The sequence below is a fragment of the Aulonocara sp. 'chitande type north' Nkhata Bay genome, linkage group LG15, assembly GCF_057382095.1.
Source record: "Aulonocara sp. 'chitande type north' Nkhata Bay isolate Kocher_YH1m ecotype deep benthic linkage group LG15, A_spYH_male_GT1.1, whole genome shotgun sequence".
Taxonomy (NCBI): domain Eukaryota; kingdom Metazoa; phylum Chordata; class Actinopteri; order Cichliformes; family Cichlidae; genus Aulonocara; species Aulonocara sp. 'chitande type north' Nkhata Bay.
Genome location: NC_141358.1, coordinates 4,612,638 through 4,631,217, shown reverse-complemented (window position 1 = coordinate 4,631,217; position 18,580 = coordinate 4,612,638). Strand labels below are relative to the sequence as shown.

At 41.3% G+C, this 18,580-nt stretch overlaps 1 protein-coding gene across 7 annotated transcripts in view; it reads left to right on the top strand.

Annotated features, from left to right (window-relative positions):
* klhl29 (kelch-like family member 29) overlaps positions 1-18,580 on the top strand; it is a 275,561-nt gene that overhangs the window by 28,571 nt on the left and 228,410 nt on the right. For 3 of the 7 annotated variants that reach the window (XM_086263028.1, XM_086263026.1, XM_086263025.1), the window contains exon 2: positions 4,498-4,566. The exons of 3 other annotated variants lie outside the window; for them this stretch is intronic. The gene's annotated coding sequence lies outside the window, so the exon portion shown is untranslated. Of the gene's footprint in view, positions 1-4,497; positions 4,572-18,580 lie in introns of all 7 variants that reach the window. One more of the 7 variants, XM_086263030.1, reaches the window with a different exon arrangement.

Here is an 18,580-nt window from a genome sequence, read left to right as displayed (position 1 = left end):
CCCTCCAAAAAAAAGGAAAACAAAAAGAAAATGACCACAACAAAGAGCAGGGGCGCAGGATGGGAAAAATGTACCAGCATTTTATTTGTTTGTGTTGTGTCTGGCACCGCATATAAAACACGACCACAATGTAATTAATACATAAAACGCTACACAAAAGTATGAGTGCTGGCAACGATTTCAACCACCTACGTAGGTTATGTCGCACACTCTGCAAAGATTCACTGCAGAAGTCTAAATCAACAGTAAGAAGACAAAAATGTAATGATATGTTGGTGGCATATAAACACACGGGGAGTGAACAGAAGTGCTCAGTGCCTCACTTGAAGTCGTGTAGCACAGAGGTGAAATTTGTGTTTTTCTGCATTTTTATCAGTTTTTTAAATCGTTTTTATCGTTAACTTGGTTTCCTTGGGTCTTTCCCCGTGTGTTATGAATAAATCTTCTTTTTTGGTACTGTTCTGGTTCTGGTTTTATTTTGTTGTATTTATCCGGGACACCTTAAAGGCCGGTCTGTGAAAATATTGTCGGACATAAACCAGTCTGTGACGCAAAAAAGGTTGGGGACTGCTGCTGTAGCAGTTTGAGCCTACAGCACCATAACTAAGGCAAAGTTCAGGTCACCTAATCAAGCCTTAACTATAAGCTTTATCGAAGAGTTAAAACTGGACAGGGTGTCTGTCTCCCAAAACCAAACTGGGAGCTTGTTCCACAGGACAGGGGCCTGATAGCTGAAGGGTCTGCCTCCCATTTTACTTTTAAATGCTTTAGACTAAGCCTGCAGTCTGAGAGGGAAGTTTATTAGGATAATATGGTAGTGTGACATCTTTATGATATGATGGGCCCTGATCATTCAAGACTTTGTGCGTGAGAAAGATTTTAGTGCATAAAGCTTAAAAAGGAAACGCCAATGACAGTGACTTTGGTTATACAACTGCCTTCGCTCAGATGCAACCCTGGCTGTTTAACCTCTCTTTACATGGACACAGTTCATTGGAGTAGACTTAAAAGTCAGGCAATTGCCACTCATATCAGCAGCCAAGCAAATGCAAAGTGAAAATCAGAGAGAAGAAAACTCCTGCTTGGAAAGACATAAAGGGCAGTGTTGCTGCTTGGTCTCTGTGCCCCTGGTACGTTTTATGCGTTGCAGCTTGGCTGTTTTTGCATTCAAAGATGAACAGACTTTGTCCGCAATAAAACTGACCATAACGTTAATAAGGCTGCAGATGAAGGTGGCATTGTAAAGATATCTGTCATTGCTCTGTGCCCGTGGGCCCCGCTGTGGTTTTATAGCTTTGAAGGGTAGACATTTTCTTTTTCTCAGCGTTTGTAAGATAGGCCTATCCATTCCCTCCTCTGTGGACAAGAATTCATTGCCACTTGGAAAAGAAGCCCTTTGATTTTTATGAGAGAATTTTTTTTAACTGTAGTCACACCAGTCATTTGACGGCGTGGCCATAACGTGAAGCTGCTCGGCATTTGCAGTTTTTTGCCGTACTCTTTTTACTTTGCTTTCCTGTTCCTGCTGCAGCTCTCGAGTCTTGCGGCAATACCTTTACCCTGAAATGAATAGTCCACTTCAAAACTGCTCAAACACCCTTTTGAGAATGGAGCCAATGTGATGGCAGCCAAGTGTGATTATTAATGGCGGGTCTCTATCTCTCAGGCCTTAATTGGTCTCTGCTGATTGCTCAGCGTTCTGATTAAGAAATGTCATTAAAATTGATGTATTATACTTCCATGTGGTTTTCACAGTTAGCTGCTTCAATCAATTGATAATTACGTAGATGATTTATAACTGGGGTTCATTCTGACAAGTTTACAATAACGGACACGGTAGAACTTTTTCTGTACATCATTTGAGTAAGGCAGCGAGTGACTGAAAGTTGTACCGCTTCACCTTTTTATCCCAGTGATATTTTTCATTTTTAAGGTTATTAAGTATGTTAAATGTCATTCAGGAGTGGCCTTTGGACTGCAAGTATTCGAATTTCATCACAAATGCGTAGACAATTAGAGGAAGAGAGCAAATATAAATCTATAGGGAGAAGTCAATGAGATGGTTAATGATGTTCCTTTGTGTGGAGTTAATGGAAAACATCTCTAATTTCATGCCAAAGTAAACATTTCTCCTACGGGGGTTCAACTCATTTTGTTTTTAAAAAAAAAATACGAGAAAGAAATTCAAGGTTTTCGTTTACACACCAGTGCCAATGCGCTTGGTTCGGATAATAAGTATTGGTAATTTTTGTCACATCAAACTCAATATATACAATATTGCCTGGAAGTTATTGACTGTTTATGTCGTTAAAATTCTAATCTTACGTTCCATAAAGAAAATGGGTGGTGGCACCAAAACACATCATATTCGGGTGCATATTCATTATGACTTTCTTAAAATATACTTCTTATATATGCACACTTGGTTGTGTTCTAACTTTTAATGAGATTTCACTCTGGATTATTTTGGCACTGTTACATAAACAGCCATATGTCACAAATTTTATTTATTTTTTTTAGACTCTGCAACAGCAGATGTATTTTAGCCCCATAAATTGATGGTGGAAAAAAATGTTTAAAACCCAGCGAGTTGTTGTCTTTTATCATCCTCTCGAGAACGATTCGGCAAGGTAGCCCTTTCCATTCCTGCACAACATCACAAATGCAATCAGACTTTTTTTCCTTCCCTTCACCCCAAGAATAAAGAAATAAGCTTTCATTCACTGTGTTTCATCTTTAAAAAAAGACAAAATGTACTCAAGATCCAGCCCTGCAGAAAGTCTGACGTGATGCGCGTGACTCGGTGGAAGTGTCAGCGAAACAGGATAAATGAGCATTCAATAACATTTCCCTTTTTGAAAACGTTTCCCCGTCTGCTTTGCCCATCCTGGGAACTAATATACCTATATCGGTGTATTATTTTGAAGGAGAAGAAAATGTTTGTGGCATAGCTCACAGAGGGACAGTAAAGGAAAAGAGAGATGTAGCTTCACATCAAAAATGTGTACACAAATGCTGTGATTATCGGTTGTCTAACAATCACAGCGATAAAAGGGCACCAACAGTGTTTTGCTTAAATACAGCGCGTTTTCGTTTGTATTGGAGTTTTATGTGGACTTGCAGAAATGTGTAAACAGAAGTGTTTTTTTGTTCCGATGAAGGGAGCCTAATTTAAGTTTTTGTTCTTTCTCACACTGCGTCATCTACGATGTCAGTGCATGTTTGGTGTGTCGGTAAAAAGAAAAGGCAATGCTCTTTGTGAAAGTAGAACAAGAGGGTTTTTTGGCAGCTCTTAAAGTTCAGTGTGGCTGTATTGCATAGTGGTTTATGTAGGCTGCTCTGAGAAATGTATGTATACGTGTATATACTATATATATTACATGACAGTAGTGCTTTTGACAATATCTGGCGCAGTCGGATCAGACATCCTTTAATCTGCCAGTTTTCTAGTCTGTACGAAGCCTGTGTGATGTCCAGTACGCAGTTAGGAAACCGTCTTCCTGTGCTCTACCTGTACTAAGGCAAGACCCTTATCTAAACCGTAACTGAGTAAATGTGGTAGTGGGATTGCGTCATCTCCTATTGTGTGCTGCAGGGGCATCAGCTAATTCACCTAACATTTTGTGGAAAAGGCTCCTGCGTGACCTGCGGTGGATATCTGCTTGTTGAAGCCCCGTCTTCAGATATTAGAGAATCCACAAAAATGTGATTATACTCTTTTTATTTTTTAATTGTACGCTGCCGTGCAAAAGGGTCATGAAATTTTTTTCAAAAAGACAACAAAATCCCGACACCATAGATTGTTTTGTTTAAAGCCTCTTTGTTTGCCAAATTGATCTTTATTTCTTTTATTTGCGGTGATAAAAAGATGTCTACCAAGTTTTTTTTTTTTCCTTCCCCCCCCCTCACTTGTTTTCAGCAAAAAAATGTCATTGTGCATAGATTCCAAACAGAAGCACGTACTCTTTCATAAACAGACAGACACAAACAAAGAAGGAGACGTGGTGACTTCCAAAGGCTGCCACCGTCGAGGAGTCAGATGATCGCTGTTTTTACCAACACCAGCTCTGTTGTTACGTGCGACAATGAGGCCCTTTGAAGTGTCACGTCCCATGCAAAAACTCCTTTGTCGTCATCTCAAAAAGAGCAGAGCTTTCACTTTTGTGTATTATTGGAAGGTTTTTTTTCCTCACATTTTCACTCAGACATTTGTTTGCTACTAATCCCAAGGAGCTTTCCAGCCATATATGTTTAGTTTGGCTGTCTCCCACTGCCAATTGTCTATTGTTGACCTCCGATATTCTCTCGGGACTGTTGTAGAGCCATTAATAGTACGTCTGTGTGTAGATCTGTCCTCACTTTCATACTCTTTGAGTGAATGGAAACCTGTTTCTTATTAATTTTTGAGAACACCAGAGTATTAGGACCACGTTTATAGCAGTGCTTTTTTTTTTCTCTCAAAGCCTTCCCATTTACCAACTGTTATTGTTTCTGCAGGTGTAGACAGCAATACTCAAAAGATCTAATTTGTCTGTGATGAGCATCCCCATCCACAAGAGACCAAAGGTACGGTAAGATATGAAAAGCTCATTATCTTAAGTCCCAATAAGCCACCGACAAGCCACACGGCATAATACAAAAGCACAATAAAACATGAGTCAGTCATATTCTGCCATGTCTTTTTATTGTTTTGTTTTTTTCCATGGAAACTCTTTGGAGCCATTTTAATTTCACAAATTTTACTAACGATATTGCTGTAGAGGAGAAGGGCTATAAAAATCTAATCTGATTATGCTCTAATGCGAGCTGACAAAACCTTGATTGTTTGATACAGCTTACTGTGCATAACGTGTAGTGTTGGCCTGGTTTGGCGGGGGGTTGATTGTCTGGAATTACTTGATATATGGTGTCATTAATTCTGCTTGACTTCCCTGCCATGTCCATAAAATGAGTTGTGTCTGTCTTTGTTTCTTTCCCGCGATGATCTCGCAGTTATGTCGGCAAGCAAAACAAAGTTGGTCTCGAAGCAATTACTTGGGCTAGAGTCTGATCTCGGGTCATTAAGAGATAGGATTACTCCTGGACCGCGGGACCCCAGGAATGTGCAGACCCCTCCGGTGGTCTGCTCACCGCTGATGAAATAGAATTGAATTAATGGGGTTGCCCACTGTGAGGACTGATTAGAACGACATACTGGCTTTGATCCCGGAGTGAGGTGACCAGGCATGGGCGCCACAGGCATCGAGGCGGGGTTTCGTGTGTGTGTGTGTGTGTGTGTGTGTGTGATTATGTGTATGTCCTGTCTTGGGTCAGTGCATCACTAATGAACGGTGCTCATTACGTGTGCTCTTTGCTGGGTTCATATCTCACTGGGGTGCTCCAGGTGTAAAATCACTCGATGGTGTTGGGTTTGTGGAAGGTGGCCCACAATCATCCTGCTTTTAGATTTGGCAAATCATCTGTACTCCTCAATGCATTTTAAATGCCTCCCCTTTGATCACAGTTGCAACTTGTGTGTTGTAGTCTGAGGTAAAATTTAGTTCGGTGCTATAGGTCGTTCCCTGCAGTCCATCATGTGCTGAAGTCTAATAACACAGCTGGAATTTTTAACCACCGGTGTTTACCACTTTTTGGTTCAAGTAGTGTACGAGTTGGTAATTACCAGTTGAGCGTAACATTGGGCTTTTGTGCATCAGGAATTTCTTTGCTTAGTTATTAAGTAACAGAAATGCTCTGCCACAGCTCACAGTGGGCCAGGTGTGGAGTAGAGTGTTTACATTCTGGTCAGTCTAATGCAGCAGATTGAAAATACAAGTGCTGTTCAGGAAAGGTTTTCTTAAAGTGTTCAAGTGTTGAGATTTGAGTGGGTTGAGATATTATCAGGCATTCTTGGAGCTGCTAACGCGGCCTAAAAAATTCTGGCAAGGAGTTATAGCTTTGTCAGAGAAATCTGAGCAAAGAAGGGACTCGGTGACAGTGAGATTGATATGCTTAATCCTTTAGAAATTAGCTTCTGTCAGTGTATGGATTCATTATGAATACTGCTTCATGTAATGAAAACTTCACTTGAATAAATTTAAGTCGTATTTTACAGTAGCCGACGAAATTGGCAACCTATAACGCCAATTTACACTTGCACTTCTCAATTTACTTGATATTAATAGGCGAGAAATGTCTCAGCTGTCCTCAGTCCTTGTGATGAAAGTGTGAAAGGCCTGTTATTTGTTTGTGTGATCATTGTGCTGCTCGAAGGTGGCAAGAGATCCAGATCCAGAGATCATCACTGATGCACTGTTAGCATTTATAAAGTTGCTTTTTTTGTGATCGCTTCTTTTTTACAAGTTATAATTGCATTAGTTTGGGGATGACGTGAAGAAATCAGCAAACGCTGCACTGCAGGATTTTATTGACTTGTTTCAGTCATTTCAAGACTACACTCCATGGACAAAAGAATTGGACCGCCCCTTTTCATCTAAATTCGCCTTGGTGTTTCTGGTCCCAGTCCCAGGTGGCCATGCTGTCTGCCCTTCCAAACATTTGAAAAGACTCAGTCATTCTACAGAGCGCACTAAATACGAGGCCACTGTTGCCAAGTCAGTTTGTCTCCTAAATATTACTTGATCAGCAGTAGGAGTTATTATTGCAAAGATCATGTAAAGTTACTTAGTGGGGTCACTGAGTGGTGAGGTGTTTAGTTGGTGAAAGTCACCAGTGTTCTCCTGACTCAGTAACCACAGGGCTTAAAACCTCCTCTAGCATTAGCATCAGCACAAAAACTGCATGCTGGGAGCTTCATGGCTAAGCAGCTCATTACTTTTGACCTTTCTGCATTTTCTTTCCTCTTTTTAAGAAACTCTTAATACCTTCTAATACTTAAAAAAAATAAAATAAACGAATACCTTAGGAGTTCCTTTAAACGACTACAATAGTTGTTTTTTTTTTAAAAGGCAAAAGGGGAAATTCATTTAATTTCAAAATTTCTAGAATTTTGTCACTATAAAAAAACTCAGTCACTAAACCCTTGATGCCATAAGAGATCATTCCACTCAGGACAGGAATGGTGTTCACTCAGAAAGCCTTTGTATCCTTTCTAAATGGACAAATGCACCCAACCATGCCAACAAAATACCCCCAACTAGGGTTGTTCGATATAACGATATATATCGGATGACGATATAAAAACATCTATAGTTTCATTTTACGCTATCGTTTGTTTCGTGGTGTCGCAAAATAAACTCTTTACGGCAATATTTTTTCATCGTTTTGATGGTCACTGTAGTGGCTATATTAATGTCTTAAAGTTCTCTCTTTCTCTTATATTTAATATAACCACACTACGGACGGACAAGCGCCTGTTTTTATGCGTTGTCGTTGGCAACAACGACGGTAACATCATCGCGTGTCCGCTTGTTTATGTTCCACATAAGCCTTTCACAATAAAGCTCAAGATCCTGTTGAGACTTTTCAAAATAAACTGAATCACATGAAAGATGCAGATTATTTATGGATGAGAATTAAAAAAGAGCCGTCAGGTGCTAAAAAATAAACCTTAGACTCAAACCTTAGAACAGGCTTTTCCCCGCAGCACGCCGTGTAATAAATACTCACAAAGAAAACGGCGGCGTTTGCAACTTATGTCTAAAAATGTATCGTTTCATGCATCGGTTAAAACACTCGACTCCAGGTCCACGACGCCCAGCTGGAAACACTTCACGCAAGTCGAGCTGCCCGAGATTCACAGAATTTACAGAAAATGTTAAATTTTTGTGATTTTTATATCGTTATCAGACGATAGAATTCTTATATTGGGATATGAGATTTTGGTCATATCGCACAGCCCTACCCCCAACTGGTCAAAGATTGAGTTATTTTTATTAATATGTCCACCCTCTATGTATTTAAATAGTAAAATCTTTTATTTGAATTAAACACCAGGCCATTGTGATAGTGTTGGTCGTCTAGAACAGCCATAGTCACCTTTGCCTTATTATGTTGTATTTATACTCCAGTCCAAACTAATTGTTGGATTACTAATCAGTAATCCAACAGTAATCTTTTGCTTTCGGTGATATTACAAGAATGGTCTTTAAACCTTTGAAGGCCACTATTTGATACCCTGCATTTAACCCATCTACCCACTAATTGAAAGTGTCTATGGGAATATCTTACAGCTAGTGGTTACCCGCTGGCTATAAGGTGTTACCATCTGTCTCCATGTGCCCATAAAGCTCAGAGCGGTTTGGGGATTTTTCCATTAGTTGGTACGACTGTTTTACGCCAAACAAACTGCACCACATTCAGCTCAGAGTAGCACGCTGAGTTGCATTTTCATGGGGCCATGGTGTGGTTATTTGTTTCTGAATGCTGCTGTTCAAATTTCAACCAAAAAGAGTTAGAGATCTAGAGTGTTTTATCTGCTCCAGACATTCTTTGTGTGGATGTGCCCTAAATCCACACAGCAACATGTGAAAAGGAAAAAGAAAATACCGAATTCTAGTGATCAGAAATGTCGCACTGCCTGCCAACAAAACTCAATAAAGTTTTGTTTGTTTGTTTGCTTTTTAAACCACATATCTTGGGAAATAATGGTCATCATCACCCTTGTTTGCCCAGCAGTGTGCTGTTTATGTTGGGCCCCCAGACGGTAAGCTTGAGCTGTCTGCCAGAATCATTCTCAAGGCCGCCTCAAGTAATGATAGATGACAAGCTTCTGCGAGGAGGAAAACGGGTCCCTCCGGTAGCCACGCAGAGCCGCTCAGACAAAGGTGCTATCATCTGGCAGCCCATCCTCTGCGCTATTGTGGAGGAAGGTTGAGGGGTGGAGGTAAATAAAAGAGTGGAAGAGTGTCTGCAGCGGCTAATGAGAAAGAAAGTTACATCTCTCCTGTTGAGGAGTGCAGTAAATTGCTGTGAGGCGTGTGCATTGACTCCTTCTTGTCAGTGAATACTAATAAATCCCGGTGATCACCTTGATTAAGCTGAACATGAAGTTCCAGTTTTGTGCTCTCGAAAAGGGCTAACCTTGACTTTAGACTGAGCAGGAAATCTCTCGTCGTCATTAATGGATTCAAAGAAAATGTATGTTTTGCACTCGTTTTAGGCTCTCTCTCTCTGTTAAACGCTGGTATGTTTCAAGCAGCAAAGACGACGTAATTTTTTCCTTTTAATAAATGTAACAGGAAAAATATATTTACCATGAAAATGAGATTTAAAAAAATAAATCTTTCCCTTGGCTCTGTGACTCCATTCACTGAAGACACTGAGATGCTGTAGCCAGTATCCAGACCTTGGGTTTACATTATTCTTACATTATTTTCTGAATGTCCCGAGGTCAAGAATAAATAAATAACAAACAACCTTCCCAAAGATATTCATATCCTTACTTGAAAATACTTCTTTTTCTATGTTACCATGTGGGCTCAATGTCGTTATGCACAGTTCAGTTCAAACCAGCAATGTAGTTAGAATCTAGCCTTCAGCGATGCTAATATTTCATTTAATAGTATAGATTTTACACTATAGATACATTAAGATATTAGCATTAATTAAAAAGTGAACAGCTGTTTTTAAATTTGATGTGGTGGGAACAGTAAAAATGGCTGAATAAGTAACTTTATCTGAAAATTTGGACCCAAAGTGATTCAAGGAAGGAGAAATTGTTAGCATTACAGCAACAGGCATCGAGATCGGGTGGATGTCAGAATGTGTACATGCTAAAACGCCATGTCACGCCAGAGGTCTCTGTGTGACTTGCCCACAGCCTTAGAGAATGATACTTCTTACTTAGATGTCTTGGAAAATTTCAGAGATGATGACACCGCTGATCAATAAAGCAGCCTACAGTCATACCATAATTAACTTTATCAAACCACACAGTGCTTTAACACAACAGGGTGCGTCAGAGTGGTAGGATAGGAAGTAATAACAAAACTCAGGAATAAAACAAAACAGGTTAAAGAAGAGTTTATACCATAATACCATATAATTAATACCATAATTCCCTCCACACTCACCACCAAGCTGGAGCATCTGGGACTCAGCTCATCTATGTGTCAGTGGATCTCCAACTTCCTAACTGGCAGACCACAGGCAGTAAGGATGGGCGGACATGTCTCAGCCTCCACCACTCTCAGCACTGGAACCCCCCAGGGGTGTGTTCTGAGCCCCCTGCTGTACTCTTTGTACACATATGACTGTGTGGCCACTACCAGCTCCACCACCATCATCAAGTTTGCTGACGACACCGTCGTGGTGGGCCTGATCTCTGACAACAACGAGACGGCCTACCTGAAGGAGATTAGGAATCTGGAGAACTGGTGCCAGAGGAACAACCTCCTTCTAAACGTCAGTAAGACAAAGGAGCTGATAGTGGACTTCAGCACTAAGCAGGAGAGGAACTACCGGACCCCCGTCATCAACGAGTTCCCAGTGGAGAGAATGGACAGCTTCAAATACCTCGGAGTTCACATCACGCAGGACCTGTCATGGTCCTGTCACATCAACACCGTGGTGAAAAAGGCCCAACAGCGTCTCTACCACCTCAGACGCTTGAGAGACTTCCGACTGCCCTCCAAGGTGCTCAGGAACTTTTACTCGTGCACCATAGAGAGCATCCTGACGGGAAACATCTCAACCTGGTTCGGGAACAGCACCATGCAGGACAGACGAGCTCTACAGAGGGTTGTGCGGTCAGCTGAGCGCACCATCCGCTCCGAGCTCCCTGACCTGCACTCAATCTACAGCAGGCGGTGCTGGACCAAGGCCAGGAAGATGGTGAAGGACCTCAGCCATCCCAACAACAGACTGTTCTCTCTGCTGAGGTCAGGAAAGCGATTCCGCTCCCTGAAGACCAACACAGAGAGACTGAGGAGGAGCTTCTTCCCGCAGGCGATACGGTCTCTCAATCACACCACCACACAGTACTGACCCACACATATGGTTCTTACACACACACTGGACTTTCTGGACTTTGTTTTCACTTCATCACTTAAATCACTTTAAGCATATTTGCACTGCACAAGACATAATGTGGATTGCACAACACTGGTCACTATATTCTTCATTTCCAGTTAATATTTGTACAGCTGCTGTTATTGTGTATATATTTATTTATATTTCTTCATACATTCTTATATATTTCTATATTGTGTATTTTGTTGTACAGTTATTTTATTTTCAACTTTAATTTATATAGTTTATCTTATTCTTCCCAGTTAAATTTACCCTTCATTCTAATTTGTGTTGTACAGTTATTTCATTTTTAACCTTAATTTATATTTTATTCCCTCCTAGTTAAATTTACCCTTTTTAATTTTTCATATTTATTTCCTATCTTATTCATAGCCTCTTCCTTTTTTTTTCTTTTCTTTAGGTCACGAGCAGTTGTCTAAGCATTTCACTGCATATCGTACTGTGTATGACTGTGTACGTGACAAATAAAATTTGAATTTGAATTTTGAGTTTTCAAAATCGCATTCAGCAGCAGCAGCTTATTTGTTGTTGAAGCCAAAATCCCAGGTGAAAATAGCATTTAGATTGTTCAGCTTTTGTTGTTTTAATGTTGTGGCTGCTTGGAGTATATTCCTTTTTATCCTTTAACTAAAGTCTGTAATATTACACTTTGTGCTTATCCACACATGTTCCTTCACCTAATGGACTGTCCCACTGTGACAGGATAAAGACATTAAATGCAAAAAGGTGCCTCATCTCCCACAACCACTTACTTCAACTCAGCGGAGTACAGCAGAAGTTGCCTTATGTAATGTTTCATAGTGTTTTTAAAAACCCTACGTCTGCCACTATTATTAAAACAGAGTGTCTTCACCTGCCGACGAAGGGGAAAAGAAAAAACCTTTAGAAAGGCATTCATTGGGGCACAGCGCGCTGAAGTATTAAGCTGCAGAGACAGGAAGTGTTGGGAGTGTAGTGGAGGGGGGTAGTCCTGGGGAAAGTAATGTTCTAAGCAGAAAATAATGGCACTAATGACATGACCTCTGACCTGGGCACCATGAAGCGCATGTCTGATATTGTCTTGGTTGAGAATAATCAGGTGTGTAGGAAGGGCGGGGGGCGTTAGGAGCAAGGTCAGGGCCTGGTGCCATTCATAAGACAACCTCTGGCCTTCACAGCACACACACACACACACATCTTTAATGATAGAAAGGGGTGGGGTGGGAGCACGGGGATCCCATTCACATGCTGTCACCAGACCATAACAGAGTCGGAACATAAACGCACATTCATAAACACTGACTGCGACCCGCGCTGTCGTACGTACCCGGTTATATTCTTGTCACATAAACAGTGAGGCATTGTCTCCTGCACGCCCCTGGAGTGATTAAGACGTACGGCGCGGCAGGGGGTCGGCCCGTGGTTTAAAGGAGCATAGAATCGGAAGAGGCTGACACACAGAAACGCGCACACATACACGCAGCAGGGGTTTTAGCATGGCATCTTATCCAGGCCATTGAGGCTAATATCTGTGAATGGGGCATGCTGGCATTTTCATGGTATCGGTGTTGTCGCTTTTCCTTAAAGCGCCCTGAGGGACTGCACGGTATGATCACATCATAAGGGAGAATGGGGGTGAAAAAAAACTACCCTACCACTTTACCTCTAATGTCCTCAATCAGGAGCAGATGACTACAATAAAGGCAATAATATTTAAAAGTCATTAAAAACTGTCGGCTCACGTTTGGCTCAGCAGATAAAATTTCTCCGCTTTGCAGCTTAAAAGGTGCGAGGCAGCCTTGCTTTGGCTCACCGTCATGTGCTCATAGTGATGTTTAAATGACCGGTTTTATAAGCTCTTATGTGCAGCATTTCAAATAGCACACTGTAAATTGAATAGGCTAGAAAAAAAAACGTACTGTATTCATTACAGCTTCAATGTCACTTGACCTTCCACCTTAAAAAGTGCTCAGGGTTATAAAACTTAATTTGTTTAAATTTGTGTTTAACCAGAAAACAAAAAAGACACACAAAAATCACTGAAATTAAAAAATAAATCAGTCTCTGCAGCGTGTGCATCACTGAGCCAAGGATGAGCACGCTGGGACAAAAACAATAAGTCTGATGCTATCTGCCGGCTGCAATTCATTGATTAGACCCATGAGCTGGAGAAATACCGGGATTTGCAAAAGCGTCCACGCGAAGAAAAAAAATCATTGCATTGGAGAAGCGTCGATAAATAGGCTTTACCGGGCAGTTTATTGAAAGACCCCTTCAGTTCCCATTTTAAATTGCCAACTCGGGCGAGGAAAGCGAGTATAACGCTGCGATATGATGCAAAGAGAAAGCTGAAAAATGTTCAGCATCGCCAGCTGTCCGTCCATCCATCTACTCATGCACAGAGTCCTGTCAGCCGTGCCTCGCCTCAGCCCTCCATGCCAAACATTTGTGTCCCCCTTTCGGTGAAAACGTCTTGCAGCCTGATGATATCAAGCAGCGGGCTTTGCCATTTCAGAGCACACAGTATGTCTGTCATGTCAGCTGTCTTATTTAAGAATATCTACACCTCAACGTCCCCTATTGCCCGGCCTCCATGCAAGTAATGTCGTATTGATTTTTATGCTTGGCATCTGTGCTCCGGCTATAACGTTAAGTCACGACCCGTAAATCAAAGCTTGGTTTGCGTCATTAGTTGGCATGCTATTGTAAGATGGTTATCGCTGCACATGAGGTGTATTGTTTCACTTAATGTCTTGAGCAGCGCTCAGCTCGAGCTCAGATATAAAACAGTGTGTGCTTCTGGAACAGAATCATAGGTAATTTCATATTTGCAGAACATTATATTGTATTTTATTACATTGCTCTTTCCTCCACGTACCACAGAAGCGACTATAAAAAAGGTTATCTTTGTATTTTTTCCTCATATATGTTTGCATCTGGTCAAGCTATTGTATTCAAGGATACAGAGTATGCGCATATAAACTAGAGCCTACACAATGCATTATGCAATATCAGAGATGGAGATAAAAACCATGACTTATTGCTGTTCCTTCCTCCTTGTTGTCTGCTAAACTTGATTGAACGTTTTTCCATTTTTCAGCTGACTCAAGCTGTTTTGCAGGCAAAAAAAAAGAAAATGTATATAGGATTTCTTCTTCTTTTGCTTTCTGGGTCGAGCTGTTAGACAGCGTCACCGCTTCCTGTCCTGCATCATTTAAAGAAAATGAAATAAAAAAGTAAAGCAGCACGCCGATGTTGTGAATATCCCGTGTCCACCCCGTTCCAGCCCCTGTCAGATTCACAGATACGTTTAAAAGGAAGCAATTTCCATGCCTGGTATGAAGCCTCCTTTTTAACCTTAATTACATCGCAGCTCTGTACGGACCAAATGTCCTCTGCCGAAATTAATTTCCCAACAGGGACTCTTATCAAAGAATTCAGATGTACCTCCTTATCATCAGCGGTCAGTGCCACTGCGTTATAATGTACTTGCTGCCAAATTTTTATTTGCATAAATGTTGACACGAGCCTTTATAGCCATCCAGAGAGTGCATCTCATTATGTCACCTGTCGCTTATGTACGGCGTCTCAGATGTCCGCCGCCGTTCTCAGGCGTGACAAAGATGTCAGGGTTTGCATGCATGAGACACAGAAAAGCATTTAACTGCATTTTCCACTTAAACTGGGATTCAGGAGTGCGCTGTCATTTATGCGAAAGGTTATTGTCTTTCAGCAGAGATGGCAGGGCGAATACAGATTCCGAGTAGTGAGCCATTACCGACATGCTACAGGTCATCTGCAGTTATGTGTTTATCCGGTCTCTTGTAGGTGGAGATTTGGTTTTCACCGTTTTGCCCTGGCTTTAATGACACAATCCAGGAAGCTCTACGATGATCCACAGGTTGTGCATTTTAGTGTGCATGTAAAACGATTAAAGTGATCCTAGTGCAGTTTTATGGATGGCACACATGTGTAGCGCAGATGTCAAAGCAACACTATAGGGGCTCATACTTATGAGCGAGCATTCCTGCACCATATGTGTTTTTCCTTAACTCCGCTGCCCTCGAATCTTCTTTCAGAAACCGCTGCATACTGCTGAGGCAAAACAAATCACCTTTCAGTTTAAACTCCCGCTGCTTACTAAAATAATCAAAATTCACATCGAGCCTCAAAACCCACACATCGAAACCGTCTTTCCTTCCAAGCTGTAAACCCCCTAAAAAATGAAAGTGCCGCTTGTAAAAATTGATTTTGAGATTGAAGCAGAAATTTGTGTTGATAGCAGTACTTGGCACTATAGCATTGAGAATCTGAGCTGGGGAGAAAAGTTCAGTATGCAGTGAGTACCTGGCTCTGTTTCTTTTTGTTTTTTTTGAGTGTACTTGAGGTGTCGGATGAGCAGGTTGCGTTGGCTTTTGAGAGCAGTTGAAAAAGAAGCTCGTCTATACGCGCTGACCTTCCGCGGCTAGACGAGCCGATGAAAGAAAAACAATTAACGTCAGTGAAAAGTCTATTAAAGCACCGCGGCTCTCCGTCCGTCTGTCGCGCAGGTGTTACTTCAAAGATGCCACCTACAAAGTTTTGTAACAAACTTGCATCGCGACTATTAAACACATTTTTAAATCCATCCGGTGCGCATTAATCCGAGCCTCTCAGTCATTATGTCTCATAATGTCACTCGACTATCACTCAGCTGTTTTTGTGTTGAGTTTGCTTCTCTGTATGCCAACCTCTGCTGCTTTTGTCAGTCTTACAGCCACCCACCGAGATCAGATTAAAGCAGATATGTCGAACACAGCACCACTGAGTGGCATGCCTGGAGCAAAGCATGCTGGGATTTAGCGGCTCGTACGCTGCTCTGTGACAGCTGAATGGGCGAGTGATGTAAGTGGCACTGTCCCTCCTGTAATTGCTGTAAACTAATTAGGATGTATGGTTTGTGGGCATTTTAATGGAGCTGCACTGTAATATGTTTTTTATGAGATTTTCCGTAATCTTGTTTTCTCTGCGACTGTCGCTGCACATATGTCGTTCTCTATTTTATCGAAACATTTCACTTGGTAATTAGGTTCCTTACACCTGTGCTTCATCAGCAGACTCATAAATGCTGAAGGCCTTACTTTTCCTCAGTTTTTAGCAGTTCTGTGCTGTACTTTAAGTTGGGTATACTTCCATGTAGTGCAGTATTTACTTCGTTTATCCCGCCGCCATCTACCGGTCACAGCCGATGGCGTCCCCTCACTCAGCCTGGTTCTGCTGGAGGTTTTTCCTTCCCACTGTCACCAATTGCTTGCTCATAGGAGGTCATCTGATTGTTGGCGTTTTTCATCTGTTATTGTAGGGCTTACAATTTAAAGAGCTTTGAGGCGACGGTTGTTGTGATTTGGAGATATATAAATAAAATTTAACTGATTTGAATTGGTTTGAATTGTGACGGGGTAGTGTAGTCCCCAAACTGAATGTGGGAAGCTCCAGCCATGACTATTTAACACACATAAACATCACACTTAGCAACGCATTTATCTTCAGTGACTAAAAGTCCAGCTAGATAGAATCAACAGCTGATACTAGCTAGCTCGCATCACAGTCAGCACTCCTGATATATCCTCCACCTCCCACTGGATGAAAATTGGTTGGGGGTCCCTTCCGTGGTTTAGATAAGATGGCAACCACTAACTGTGAGAATTAATCTGGGTTCTTGCAGTGCTCTGTACACGTAGCTGTACTTGTCAGTGTGAATGCACTCAAAATAGCAAGAATGTGCAGGCAGATTTGAGACAGAGGGCACGACTCCATCATTCTGAGATTCAGCACATCCAAAGTCAGAAAAAAGACTCTTAAGGGAGATGGTTTAATTATAATTTGAAAGAGCAGTTAAGTTCTCATCCTCTGTGTATACCCCTTCTCTCTCTTTCTCTCAGTCTCTAACTCCGGGTCTCTACACCACACCAAATGTCTGGTTACTGGTGTAAACTGGTTCGCTTTCAACTTATTTTGACATTTTAAAATGTGAATGGGGAGAGGTGGGACCAAATAATTAAGAGCTGAATCTCAGCAGGTTATCTGTTCAGGTGAATTCATGTTTACTTGAATGTTTTTTTTTTTTCATTTACTTGAATAAAACATACCAATAAATATAATTTGAGGCAATAAATTATCGAGCAAAGGTTAAATGTCTCTATGATGAGTTTATCATCACTTGGAAAGACTCGACCGTTTGAAGTTTGCTGCCTCAGTGAGCCACCACATTAACCAGTTCTCAACCAGCTTCTGCACAGAGCGCTCCACCAGCTCATCGAGGGTCTACAGAGCCGATTAAGGAGTACCCTCGCTGGACCATGGTGAAATGGTGGAGTTAGTCTGTCAAACCAAGAGATGGGTCTCACAACAGTGATCTGATGAGCCTGCTGATAGAGGAATAGGAGACAGGAAGAGCCCGTTCTATTTGCTGTTTATTTTACTAATTCACTCATGAATTATGGTGTACACATGTATTAAGCAGAGGAGTTGATTGTACAGTAGACTGACGCAGAAACAAAGACATTTTCTACCAAATTTCATGGTTCCTGGAACCACGATCCAGGCTTCTTTTAAAGTAATCTATCATGTCCGCTCAGTTAAATGGATTTTAACACATTTAACCTTCCTGTGAGGACGAATGCTGTTTTCTCCAATGTGTAAATAGAGCTCAATATGAACTCTGAACTCTTCTCAAAGTGCTAGTAGACTAACATTTTAGTTAGAAAGGATAAAAAAATGTTATATTGCAGTATGGACTACTTGGTAATTGAAATATTGAATTTCTAAGCATTTTTGAGTAATGCACTATGTGTGCTCAGAGTGTGTAGTGCAGCAAAATTATATACAAAAATATGATTAAAGAAGTGATGAAATAAACCAACAGATCAAACATCTATGAATGCACGGGTTCCTCATTTGCTGTTTTTTTTCTACGGTTGGATTTCCTCTATCTGCTTCACACCACCAAAAAGTTGAATTTGCTGTATTTTACCCCAGATATTATATAATTTTTTTTATCCCCGTGGCAAAAATGCAGAACAACTTTTTAAAGTTTAAGATCCACTTTCTTATCATCTCTTGGGAATTAAGTTTTAGACATGCCCCGAGTGATTTCTACACATCCAAGCAAAGAACTGACAGGGTCACCAACCTGTGAGCCTCAGTCCCTTCCCCTCACATTACACCCATGCCATCAACACTTTCTTCTTTTTTTCCACTCACTTTTTCTTTTAAAACTTCTTTTTTTTTTTTTTTTTAACCAAATCAGGCACTTCTGGGTGGAGAGAGCCTCTTGTTTAGTTGTGAAAAATCAATAGCCATTACAGGAGGGAGAGAGAAAATGAAAGAACATGCTCAAGAGGGCGGGAGACAGACTGCTATCCCTGTCAGTCTGACCCTGCCTGACGGCTGTCATCTCCCTTAATTGCTTTGCTAATATCATCCCCGCTCAGCCTGGATCTAGGTCAGCAGGGCCCCTCTGTTGGAGCTGACTTGAGGCTGTCCTGCTTCATGATCTCTCCCGCTGTCTGCCTTTTTCTTCTCCCCCCTGCATTAGGGCCATCTCAATTAAAATAAAAACACACAGTAGGAGAGTGAGGAAAAATGCATT